The sequence below is a fragment of the Rhinolophus hipposideros genome, assembly GCF_964194185.1.
Source record: "Rhinolophus hipposideros genome assembly, chromosome: 4".
NCBI classification, from domain to species: Eukaryota; Metazoa; Chordata; class Mammalia; order Chiroptera; family Rhinolophidae; genus Rhinolophus; species Rhinolophus hipposideros.
In genome coordinates, this window is record NC_138050.1 from 13896261 (window position 1) to 13909234 (window position 12974).

The following is a 12974-nucleotide window of genomic DNA, read 5'->3' on the forward strand; positions in this document are numbered from 1 at the left end:
TTTACGTTAAATGACTATGTCACCTAGTGCTGGAGCCTGGGAAATAGTATGTGCTTGCTAAATATTAATTATCAGAAATTTTCTTCCTTTCCTCAAAATTTCACTTGTTTTCACCCTTTTATTAGCATTCTGCTGTTAGAAGGCAGCTCAGGTTCTCATCACCCTAGACCCGTGGTTCTCAGTGAGCGAAGAGGGGTTGATTTTGCCCCCCCAAAAGGTCATTTGGCAATGTCTAGAGACATATTCAGTTGCTATAACTGGGCTGAAGGGAGTGAGTTCCACTGGTATCTAGTGGGTAGAAGCCATGGATGTTGCTAAACATCATACAACACAGAGGACAAGCCCCCACAACAAAGAATTAACCAGCCCCAAATGCCAGTACAGTCGAGGTTGACAAACCCTGACCTAGGTTTTCATTTCTTGAAATTGATTCCTGATCATTCTACTCTATTCCTACTCTGTCTCTCCTCTAATCTATTATTCCTAAAAAAATGTTTTTTTTTAAATTGAGGTATAATTGACATATAACACTATGTTACTTTCAGGTGTACAACATGATTCAATATCTGTATATATTAGGAAATGATTACCACAGTAAGTCTAGCTAACACCCATCACCATACATAGTTACAACATGTTTTTTCTTATAATAACTTTTAAGATCTACTCTTTCAGCAACTTTCAAATGTGAAATACAGTATTATTAACTATAGTCACCTGTACACTATATCTCCATGACTTAGTTATTTTTCTAACCAGAAGTTTGTATCTTTTGACCCCCTTTACCCATTTGCCTACATCTCACGCTCCCCACCAATCTGTTCTCTGTATCTGAGCTGTTTTTTTTCAGATACAACATATAAATAAGACTAAAAATCTTTATAGTCCTTATCCTGTTCAAAAATTTTGCACTTTTTAAAATATCTTTGCTTTTTAGTTATGAGTTCCTGCTGAATTTATAATAACACTATCAAAATATCAGTATGTCAAAAGCAAAAATGGAACCAATTAAAAAAATTTTTACTTCTAATCTATCTGCTTTACAAATCTCAACTCAAAGGAAAGCTTTTAAATGAGGAGGACACTGAGGGGGAATAAAACAGACACTGGGGAATGGCAGCTAATTTTTCTTCAATGATTCAAATTTCTAGAGCTACCAAGACCAAATGGCCCTTCTAATTTCATTTGCAGAATAAATGCTGTGTCACTGAATGTTATATAACACACTGGATTGTTATCTCTTATGCTGGCTAGATATCCTCTAACTGTGATTTGTTTAAAATTAATGTGACCTAAGATTGGTGGGTTTTAGAAACAAAGAATTTTTAAAAAATATTTGACTCCTTTTATTAACATGACCATATGTTATGAAATGCTACAAAATTAATTCTTAAATGTGTAAAGTCACATAGACAAATAGGTGGAAGATACAGACACACACACACACACACACACACACACACACACACACACACACCAGGAGTGCGGAAAAAAAGTACACATTTTAAGAGATGTTATCTATGGATTACTTTTCAAAGCTGAATTGAATTACAATAGCAATGTGAGATGTTTGCTCAAAGGTGGCATTAATCAAAGGAATGCCAGCATCATTCATTGTATTACAATTTTAATACAGTATTTTCCTTTCTTAAAATGTGGTTACAGAATTTTTTTTAGAAACTTTCCATTAAAAATCACATTCCATGCAAATCACACATCTGTGAAGGGATTAATATGCAGAATATATAAAGAACTCCTACAACTCAACAACAACAAAACAAACAACCCAATTCAAAAGTGGGCAAAGCACTTGAACAGACATTTCTCCAAAGAAGATATACAAGTGGCCAATAAGCACAGGAAAAGATGCTCAACATCATTAGTCTTCAGGCAAATGTAAATCAACACCACAATGAGATACCCATTAAGATGGCTATCATCAACAAGACAGAAACTGCCAAGTGTTGGCAAGGATATGAAAAAATTAAAACCTTTGTGCACTATTGGTGGAAATGTAAAACGGCTTGGCCATTGAAGAAAACAGTTTGGCAGCTTATCAAGAATTAAATGTAGAATTACCATATGAACCAGTAATTGCACTCCTAGGTATATACACAAAGGAGCTGAAAATTCCGATACTTGTATACTAGTGTTCATAGTATCAATAACAGCCAAAAGGTGGAAACAACCCAAATGTCTATGGATGGATGAATGGATAAGCAACAAGTGGTATATACATACAATGGAATATTATTCAGCCTTAAAAAGGAAGAACTTCTGACATGTGCTACAACACGATTGACCTGGAGGACATTATACCAATGAAATGACTTATGACACAAAAAGCAAATTTTGTATGATTCCACTTATACCATGTTTCCCTGAAAATAAGACCTAGTCTAATGCATCTTTTGGAGCAAAAATTAATATAAGACCCGGTATTATATTATATGATATTATACTATACTATATTATATTATACCCGGTCTTATAGTAAAATAAGACTGGGTCTTATTTTAATGTTTGCTCCAAAAGACACATTAGAGCTGATGGTCCGTCTTGGTCTTATTTTCAGGGAAACACAGTATGAGGTAACTAGAATAGACAGAAAGGAGAATAAAGATTACCATAGAGACAGAAAGGAGAATAAAGATTACCAGGAACTGGAAGGAAAGGGAATAGGAGTTTTTGTTTAATGGGTACAGAGTTACAATTTGGCAGCATGAAAGGGTTCTGGAGATGGAGAGTGGTTGTGGTTGCACAACAATGTCAATGGACTTAGCGCACCTAAATTATACACTTACAATGGTTAAAATGGTAAATTAAATGTATATTGTACAAAAGAAAAATCTCATTCCAAATGTTATAATAATTTGCTTCATTGCCACCTTCCAGGGATTTTACAAAGTCTCCCTCTGCCAAAATTAGAGGGTTTTTTAAAACTCTAATTTTGAGGTGGAAAATAATGTGCCACTGGTACATGGAAGGCTTGAAAGAAATTGGAATCCCTGATAACATAAAATGCTGCAAAATCTTCACGTGCACCCCGGGCCCCGTTATAGAGGTTAATCTCTTTTCAACAGCCCACAGTCACGGAAGGACGGCCATAGCTTTGTGGGATCCCTGGCTTTCTGCCAGCCTTTCAGATCCTTTCTTTCACTTAATGATGATTCATGTAAACATATCAATTTTCTCTGACAGTGGTAGTTTGGGGGAGGGGTAAGTACTGTTTTAAAAATAACATTTGCTTCCACACTAAGAAAAAGATAAAAATATGGAATGATCTGTAGAAAGACTATTTCTTTAATGAGACCTATTTTCTACCTCAGAGCCAACCAAGAGCAATGTTACATACCATTAATCAATATTATTTTTACTTTCTTGGAATCGGTTATTCTTACAATGCAAACTAAAAAACTCCTTCAGTCAAAGCAAGTAATTAAATTTAACAAACATCCAAAGATTCAATAACTTTGAGCATTCTGAAAGAAAGCAGAAATATAAATTTCTTTTCACTCATTAACACATCTGATATTTAACATTGTGTTAAAACCTCCTAATACTCCAGAATCTCTTTGATTTCAAATCCACTGGAAGGTACACACAAATTGAAATTCATTCTTTCATAAAATTGACTTTATGGTCCCTCCTGAAATAGGAATACCATAGATCTACCACATAAAAATTATATTGAGTTAAACAAATTTACCTTATAATACACAACTAAGTACAAGAATATTTTAAGTTCGTTTTAAAATATACTTTTAATCATCATTCCTGGATTTGGATACACTGTGGCCCGGAGGAAGTGACATAATGATCACTTGAGTTTCGTCTTGGAAAGCCCAGCAGTTTATCAACACCCTATCAGTGAATAAAGCATACACACAAGCTCACTTTAAAATAGAAGTCCTCCAATAACAGCTTGGTTTCTTTTCATATTAACACTGAATTTCACATGAAACAGAAGACCCTAACTAAAAGTAATATATTTTGCCCAAAACAAGACTTAGTTATAGTAGGTAGCCTGTACTCATGATATGAAGTGCTAAGGTAAACTGATGTCACTGAAATTTCTGCTTAATAAGCCACTGGGGAGCCTCGATCTATGTTCACTTAAATCCCTGAGATACAGGTCCTTTGGCCACTCAGACAGTTGTTTTCAGCTAGAATGCCAATGTTGATTAGACATCATTTCATAAGTCGCAGTGAAGATCTAGAATTATTTTTTAAAGTAAAGAGATAAGATACATTTTTTATTGTTACCACTTCTTTTGGAGATGGAATAATCATTCCATTGCCTGTTTGATACTTTATTTATGCCAAATGTAGTGAAAGGGAAGCAGAGTCGGCATTAGAGTAGCGAAGAGGGAACCTAAAGAACATGCCTCATTGTTTGGGTCACATTTGCAGTGCTTCGAATGCTACATATTTTTTCCATGTATTATTCTGCATGTTAAGAACATGACTGAACATTTTAAGGGTGAGCAACTCATAATACTGTTATAAGAGAATGTCAACAATACCTTGGGAAGATTATGACATAAGTTTCTAGCATTCCAATCTATATTCTTTGCATTGTCAGTATATGCTTGGAAATACTGCACACCACCCACATTTTATTATTCAAGTTTGGAAGGGCCCACAATTTAACTAGTGCTTCCATGAACAAGAGGCAACATGATGTAATGGATAAAACAGGATTTGGAGGAAGAAGACGTGACTCTGAATGCTAGCTCCATCACTGTGACCTTCGAGTCATTAACCATTTCAATCCTCTTTCCTCTTCTGTGTAAATCTGAAACACTAATCACTTCACTACCTTTCATTCTGAGAGGATGTGTGCAAGAACAGTTTGAAAACTAAGCTAGCGTAAGGATATTTTTTTATTATTAACAAGTAGGTTTACTTCTGCTTATTCCTCCTGCATGCCTCATTGTAGAAAAGATGCCCAGAAAAAGGAAAAAGAAAAATAATCTCAGAAACAGATCAGAGGCAAAGAAGGAAAAAAAGGAGGGGGGATAAAGGTCCACATTAAAAAAAAAAAAAAAAAAAAACAGTATCTCAAGCATTGCCACGTATTAGCACCTCACTAGGAATTAAATTGTGGCATTATTTTCTTCCTAACCAGCATTAACTGCTAGTATCCACCCAGTAGAGCTGGTGGGTAGAAATTTCTGAGCCCATACTACACAGTTTCTATATAATTTCAGGGTCAGACAGAAAGCGGGAGTAGGTGAGAGGATAACTGGACCCTGAAAGAAATGGAGTGATCACTGTACAAAACTCTGACTATCCATCAACTGCATTTGTACAAAACACAACTGAAAACAACCAATAAGCAAAACAAGGGTTCCACCTGCCAAAACAGACGTTACCAAGTCTGCACAGAAAAGATCATGCGCCACCTACTTACAACTGTTTTCAATTCAGTTTAAACAAGTGTGTTTATATGATTTCCAAGTTTGTAGCAAACTAGAGCAGCAAACTGGGAGAGGGGAGAGGAGATGCTATCAGCAGGTGCAACCATAGCAAAGCAAAATTGAAGCTGGCAGCTTGACCCCAAGGAAAGGGACCAAAACAAACAAGACAAAAAAAAAAAAAAAACACTATTAAAAAAGATACCAGGTCTCAAAAAGCACAAGAGTTTAAGGTCATTGCATCTGGGAACTACCAAGCCTTCCTCTGAGCTCCAGACTTGCTTACCATGCAGTTTCCGGGAGGTGTCCTTAGAATTCTGGAGGTGGCACAGCCTCAGACACAGCGACAAGCGCGTGGTGGGGAGGAGTTGGACACCAGGGAGAAGCCAACACACAAGGCTGTCCCTCTGAGATGCCACCTTGCAGCAGAGCGGCGCTTCTTCATTCAGCCTTCCTCAGGAAGGATTCCTTGATGAAAGGACCCTGTTGTTAAAATAAAAACAGTTAATGAAAATTTGACCACCACTGATTTCCACACTCCAGGATCCTGAAATGCAATATGCGTCAATGTAGACATGGAATCTACGCTAGGAGCTTGGGAGAAGGAGGGGTGGGTGAACTGGAGGAACACAGGATTGTCAGAGCAGGTGAAACTGCTAAGTGTCATTATCCGTTTGTACAAACCCATAGAATGTACAACCCCAGGAGTGAGCCCTAATGTTACATTGGGGTGACAATGTAGGTTCACCGATTGTGACAAATGACCACTCTGGTGGGCATTGTCCACAGTGGGGGAGGCTCTGCATGTGGGGCGGGGCAGGGGTATATGGGAATTCTGTATCTTTCACTCACTATTTGCTGTGAACCTAAAACTGCTCTGAAAAAAAATGAAGCTTATTTTTTTAAAAAAGAGAGAGAAATGGAACCTATTAGCTTTCTTAAAACACTTCTTCAAGTGTTTTAAACACTTTAAGTTTTTAAAACACTTTCTTAAAACACATTTTCTTCCTGCATTCCCTATTTGCTGGTAGCCCCACTCGCTAACCACCTGCCCAAGATAGAGATTCTGATGCCACCCTTGATTCAGAACCAGCCCACGGAAATTCGATCCCTTTCTCTTCCTCAATCCTGCATTCCAATAACTCACCAACTCCTACCACATATTTCTTCGATATGTCCCAACCCAGATGCCCCCAATGACTCTCTTCCACTCCAGGCAGCTGTATTCTACACTGAGGGGTGACCACAGTTTGCCACCCCAAAATACGCCTTTTGGGATATTGATTTTAAGTTGGTTATTAAGAAATAAGACTCAGAAGGAAACTTTGACTTTCCCCGTTTACCTGCCTAAGAGATTCAGACGGAAAAGCCTGCTTAAAGGAAGGGAGCTATTCACCTTCGCATATTTAGCTCAGCATATGAGTACATGAATTACGGAGGCAGACGGAGGATGCGGGCAAGTGCATCTGTTGGACTTCCCTCTGTCTCCCATTGTCTGGGTGGCCCAGCGAGAATTTGTTTATACATTTGCTCTTTCTCATCTACCTGTGAATTGCAGACTTTCCCTTGGAAACCCCAGACCCCTGCCTCCCTCTCCTTAATTCAGAACTGGGCATATAAGCCTCAACTGCCCCATGTGTCCTCTTCTATGGTCCCATATTTTTCTGGCACCCCCATATGTACATCCGTAATAAATTTTGGACATTTTTCGCCTGTTCATCTGTCTCAGGGTGGTCTGATTATACGCCCAGCCAGAGGAACTTAGTCAGGTGGGAGGAAAGCTCTTTTTCTGTCCACACACCACTGTGCTTCCCCTCACCAGACCTCCCCCCCACCCCAGAAAGCATCCTCCCTGTTGGGCCCCTCATGCGATGTCATCCCAAATCCAGAGCTGATCCTGTCACATTCCTAAGCGGCACACCTTGCTGTGACACTGCAGCCAAATGGGATAGTCACTATTTCCGCGGGTTGGGATTAAAAATGCTTTATTTGAACTTTAAAATGTTTTTCTCCAAATGTCTATTATACGCATACATTTATATAATTTATAGGGGGAAAAAACAGTATATATCATGGGGAGTATGATTTGATGCTTTTAAAATCAATTTCAAAGCAGGCCGTGGCCTCCCCAATCTACATTCCCAGCCTCATCAATCTCGCCTCCTTTGCCCTGCACACCCTCACCTCTGCCCAGGAGGCCTTTGCCCAGCTACATCCTGCTCCTCCTGCAGGCAGACCGGAAGCCAGTTTCCTGGAAATCTTCCCCGCGGCCCCCAGGCAGCAGCATTTAACCAGCTCTCCCCAGCTGTCTGGACTGCCACAGCACCTGCCGTATTACCCCGAAAATAAGACCTAGCCGGACAATCAGCTCTAAGGCGTATTTTGGAGCAAACATTAATATAAGACCTGGTATTATTTTACTGTAAGACTGGGTCTTTAATATATATATACTATATATTATATGATACATATTATATACATATAATTTAATATATAATATAATAATGATATGATATGATATAATATGATATAATATGAGTCTTATATTTTTGTTCAAAGAGATGCATTAGAGCTGACTGTCCAGCTAGGTCTTATTTTTGGGGAAACACAGTAGCATATACCTTCACAACACACTCGACTCCTTGTGTTTATTCTTTGTTTACCCAGAGATGTCAAGCTCCTTCTAAAGGCCCCAGGCCATGCCACAGAGTGATCTGTAATGCCTAACATCAGGGCTGGTGTACAGTACACATTGCCTGAATAAAGGTAAAATCCAGTGTAATCAATAACATTAGCCACTGTATTAGTGCCCTGTGTGTTTAGTCTAACTTCTGACCTAAAGCCCATTGCTTTGCTGACGTGATACAATGCATGCCTCTGAAAGGCAGACTCATACGATGCATTCCCTCCCTCCTGTGCCTTTAATCACCTATCTCCTTAAGGTGATGTGATAAAGAGCACCAACATGTACTTGAATAATTGCAGTGTTAAATGATTATAAATAACATTTTAAATGTTTTCTTAAAAATGGTGCATGGTCAATTTTTAAAGTCTTATTGATATGTGTGTGTTGTGGGAGGTTGAGTTTCCTGGCCAAAGGCTGCCTGAGGGATGGAGATCATATACCGATGGAGAAGAGTCACTAATAAACGGTGTTACGGACTCCTGTTTGGGAAGCTCAGAGTTTTCACCACCAAAGAAATTCATGAAGCAGTGGAGATGGTGTGTCAACCATCTAGGTGTGAATGTGGTCATTCTGAAGCGTCATACGACTTCAACTTGTCTTCACTCTTCTTCAAATACCCCTTTGATTATGTGCTTTTTCTGTTCAAACCTTTTAATATTTCTCTGTGACCATGGTTTAAAATGTAATAGTTCTCCTTGCCTACAGATTAAAATCCAAATGTTTTCTTCTTCCTTCTACCATGCCCTATAAAACACCAACCTACCTTAGGAAAGAGAAAGGTGAGTAGCTGAAGGAAGAAACGAAATTCATCAAGTATCAACGATGAGTCTGACACTATGCTAGGTACTGGGTATTTCAAGATAAGACATGTTCCCTTCCCTCTATGATATTACAGTCTACAGAGGGAGACAGAAATCTAAACACATTATTACCAGACAGGTGACAGGTACACTATTACAACTGCTATTAACCGGCTTTAGGGAGATTTCCCCCCGAGAGGGGCCACAAAAACTCACTCTTGAACCATAGAGAATAAAGCAGAAAATCAGAATCAACAGCTCTTCCTCCTGACAGACACAATAATGCAATTCCAGGCCTTAGCAACCTTAAGTTCTCACAAGGACGTCCGGCAAGAATCTTTATTCCCATTATGCCTTCTGTTTCACCTCTATCTGGAGTCCCACATCCCAAAAGTATCATTCTAATTTACCTCTGTCAAGAGTGACTCAAAATTCACACAGAGTAAAAATGGAATTCTAATCAAGAAAAACACAGACATATCCAAATAGATTACTTTTTTTTTTAACATAAGAAATCTTATTATTGGGTAAACACTGATAATCGCTTTCCTGACCTCTCTCTAATTAGGCTATGACATCCTGGAGACCAGGATTTTATTTTGTTATGTTACTTCATTTTGTTGTGGTCCCGAGGGCCTGGTTTGGGGCCTCATACACCGTGTAGGTACAACAGGGACAGAGTAAATAATGTTTGAATGAATAACTTATATAAAATCCCCCAAATTGATAAGTTCCACTTTCTAGAGCAAAATCACAACATTTCAAAACCCCAATACATGATCAATATTTTGAAAATAATTAAAAATACATATTTGCAATAAATTTAGATCAGTGACAACAGAATGGAGGTGCCACTCCTTTGAAATAATATTTAAGCACCAACCACCAACTTGCCATTGTTTGCAAACTCAGCTAATACCTAATAACTGCTTTGTGTAAACACATAAATAACCAATAGGCCCAAAGGGAAGCATTTATATACACAAAGGCTTGTCTTTGAAAAACATCTGACCCAACTTCTGCTCTAAAAATGAAATACTACTACCACTAGAAAACAGGGAGAGAATGATACAAATGCCTCAACAAGGGAAAGAAAACCATTGGCTTTTAATAATCACTCATATCATTAATAATAATCACTCATACCATTAATCACTAATGGTCACACTTTAGGAACCAGCTGTGCTCATTTCTGTGTTATTTGGGTAATGGGATTCATTTTCTGTAGAAACAATGTTCTGAGTGCTGATATGTTCCCTAGCCAGCCCACTAAGACCCTCTTACCCCTTCGTACATATATGGCCTCTAATACTGCTAACCTTCACCCAAAGGCATGATGTCTACTTTTGGTATCTACTAACCTGCTTTCTGCAGTACCCCCGTGTCCAAGTTTAGGTGCCTTGAATCCTCACAATTGCCCAAATGCATAAACTTTTAAATGACCTACTCTTTCTCCTTCCTCCTCCAACCAAAGTCCAATGCTCTCATGTGATTCTTAGAAAAGAAAAAAGGCTAGATAAATTAATAGATTTGTAATACAGTGTGAATAACAGAAGTCTCATATATTCTACCATGAGATGGAAAACTCTGATGGAATCTGTGAATCCTTTTTCTGAGTTATTTTCTGTAACGTGTTACTGCCAACTCAGTTCAAGTGAGACACAAGAATTCAGAAAGCAACCCCTAACACTTCAGATGAACTCTATCACCCATCAAACTCTCCTTTAGAAATCTGCTCTAATATCTGTGAATCTGCTCTAAACCTTCCACGGGCCACAAGTACTTAGGACAAAATCCTCAAGGCTTTCAATAAACTGCCCCAATCTACAGTTCCAGATCTATCTCCTGCCCATTTCACAATTATTGCATTTTTGTAAAAAGAAACAAAACCATACAAATGCATACACACCCCAAAACAAATCTACATTTGATCATCTTCCAAGCAGTTTAACAGATTAAAAGTGAAAAATATTATGCTATGGAAGAAGAAACTCACGGGATTGGAAGGCGCATAGGCCACGCTCTAAGAATGAGCAAGTTTAAGATGTGGCTAATCTCGCAGTGTTCAACTCGCACTACTTCCAAACCCCCTCTAAACTGTTTCAGAGGGAATCCCCAATGTCATCACCTTATCTGGGTGAGCCCAAGAGCACGTGCTATTTCCAGACTATTTGTCCAGTGGTAGAAAACTAGGAACTGAAGTTCTGGAATGAATGGTCATCTCTGGTAATCTAAGTGTTTGTAAATCAAAGACTGCATTTCACTACCACAGGACTACACCTATTTCATGATTGAGGAATACACATTTCCTAGTTATAGCCACTCAAAGTTAAATTTGAAAAAAGGAAAAAGAAAGTGATCAGATATTAAATATTAAATTTCTGCAAGGGGAAAACCATATATTATCCCACCAGTGACATCAGCTAATCAGAATACCAAAAGAGAGAAAGATTTTCATATTTAGTATTTCTCCCAAAAAAAGAAAATCAATTTTGGTACACAGTGACAGATAGCAGTCTAGTTTCTTTCTTTTGCACGTGGCTTTCCAATTCTCATTAATTGAAGAGGCTGTCTTTTCTCCATTGTGTTTTTGGCTCCTTTGTTGAAAATTACCTGTCCATATTTATGTGGGTTTATTTCTGGGTTTTCAATTCTATTCCATTGGATCAAAGGTCTAAATATAAGACCTGAAACAATAAACTGCTTATAAGAAAACAAATGTACTAAACTTATGGACCTTGGGTTCAAAGAAGATTTTATGAATTTGACCTCAAAGACAAGGGAAATAAAAGCTAAAATAAGTGAATGGGGCTATATCAAACTAAAAATCTTCTGCACAACAAAAGAAACCATCAACAAAATAAAGAGGCTGTTTTTCGCAAACAACACCTCTGATAAGGGGCTAATATCCAAAATATATAAGGAACCCATTCAACAAAACAAACAATCCAATTAAAAAATGGGCAGAGGACCTGAAAAGACATTTCTTCAAAGAGGACATACAAATGGCCAATAGACACATGAAAAGATGCTCAACATCACTAATCATCAGAGAAATGCAAATAAAAACCACAATGGGATATCATCTCACACCACTGAGAATGGCTATCACCAACAAGACAAATAGTAACAAGTGTTGGAGAGGCTGTGGAGGAAAAGGAACCCTCATCCACTGTTGGTGGGAATGCAGATTGGTGCAGCCATTATGGAAGGCAGTGTGGAGGTTCCACAAAAAATTAAGAATAGAATTATCATATGACCTAGGAATCCCTCTCCTGGGTATCTACCCAAAAAATCTGAAAACATTTATCCATAAAGATATATGTGCTCTGATGTTCACTGCAGCTTTATTTACAGTGGTCTAGACATGGAAACAAACAAAGTGTCCTTTGATAGATGAATGGATAAAGAAGTTGTGGTATATATACTCAATGGAATACTATTCGGCGGTAAGAAAAGATGAAATAGTGCCATTTGTGACAACATGGATGGATCTTGGGATTATTATGCTAAGAGATATAAGTCAGACAGAAAAAGTTGAGAACCATATGATTTCACTGATATGTGGGATATAAAACTGAAAACAACAAAGGAACAAGACAAACAAAGAAATAAAACCTCACAGACAGACAATAGTTTAATGGTTACCAGAGGGTCAGGGGGATGGGGGGAGGGAGATGAGGGTAAGGGGGATCAAATATATGGTGATGGAAGGAGAACTGACTCTGGGTGGTGAAAACACAATGGGATTTATAGATGATGTAATACAGAATTGTACACCTGAAACCTATGTAACTTTACTAACCATTGTCACCCAATCACCTTTAATTTAAAAGGAAAAAAAATCAAAATTATTTTTGTAGGAAAAAATCAGAACTTTGTAGGACTCCTTTACACTTATTTTATGGGTTATATTTTTGTCTTTGAATTAAATATGGGTTAGGGAACGAAGAAAGAACCAAAAATCTTTTCAATGTTTATGACTTCTAAAGTGACACAGTTCTGTATACTCACATGTATAATTTGTTTCTTAATATTTATGCATTTCAAGTTTTGAATTTAAATTTT

At 37.9% G+C, this 12974-nt stretch overlaps 1 protein-coding gene across 3 annotated transcripts in view; it reads right to left on the bottom strand.

Moving 5' to 3' along the window:
- Window positions 1-12974, bottom strand: part of SMAD9 (SMAD family member 9) — an 81505-nt gene that overhangs the window by 63982 nt on the left and 4549 nt on the right. For all 3 annotated transcript variants that reach the window (XM_081046891.1, XM_081046889.1, XM_081046890.1), the window contains exon 2: window positions 5707-5903. The gene's annotated coding sequence lies outside the window, so the exon portion shown is untranslated. The remainder of the gene's footprint in view (window positions 1-5706; window positions 5904-12974) is intronic.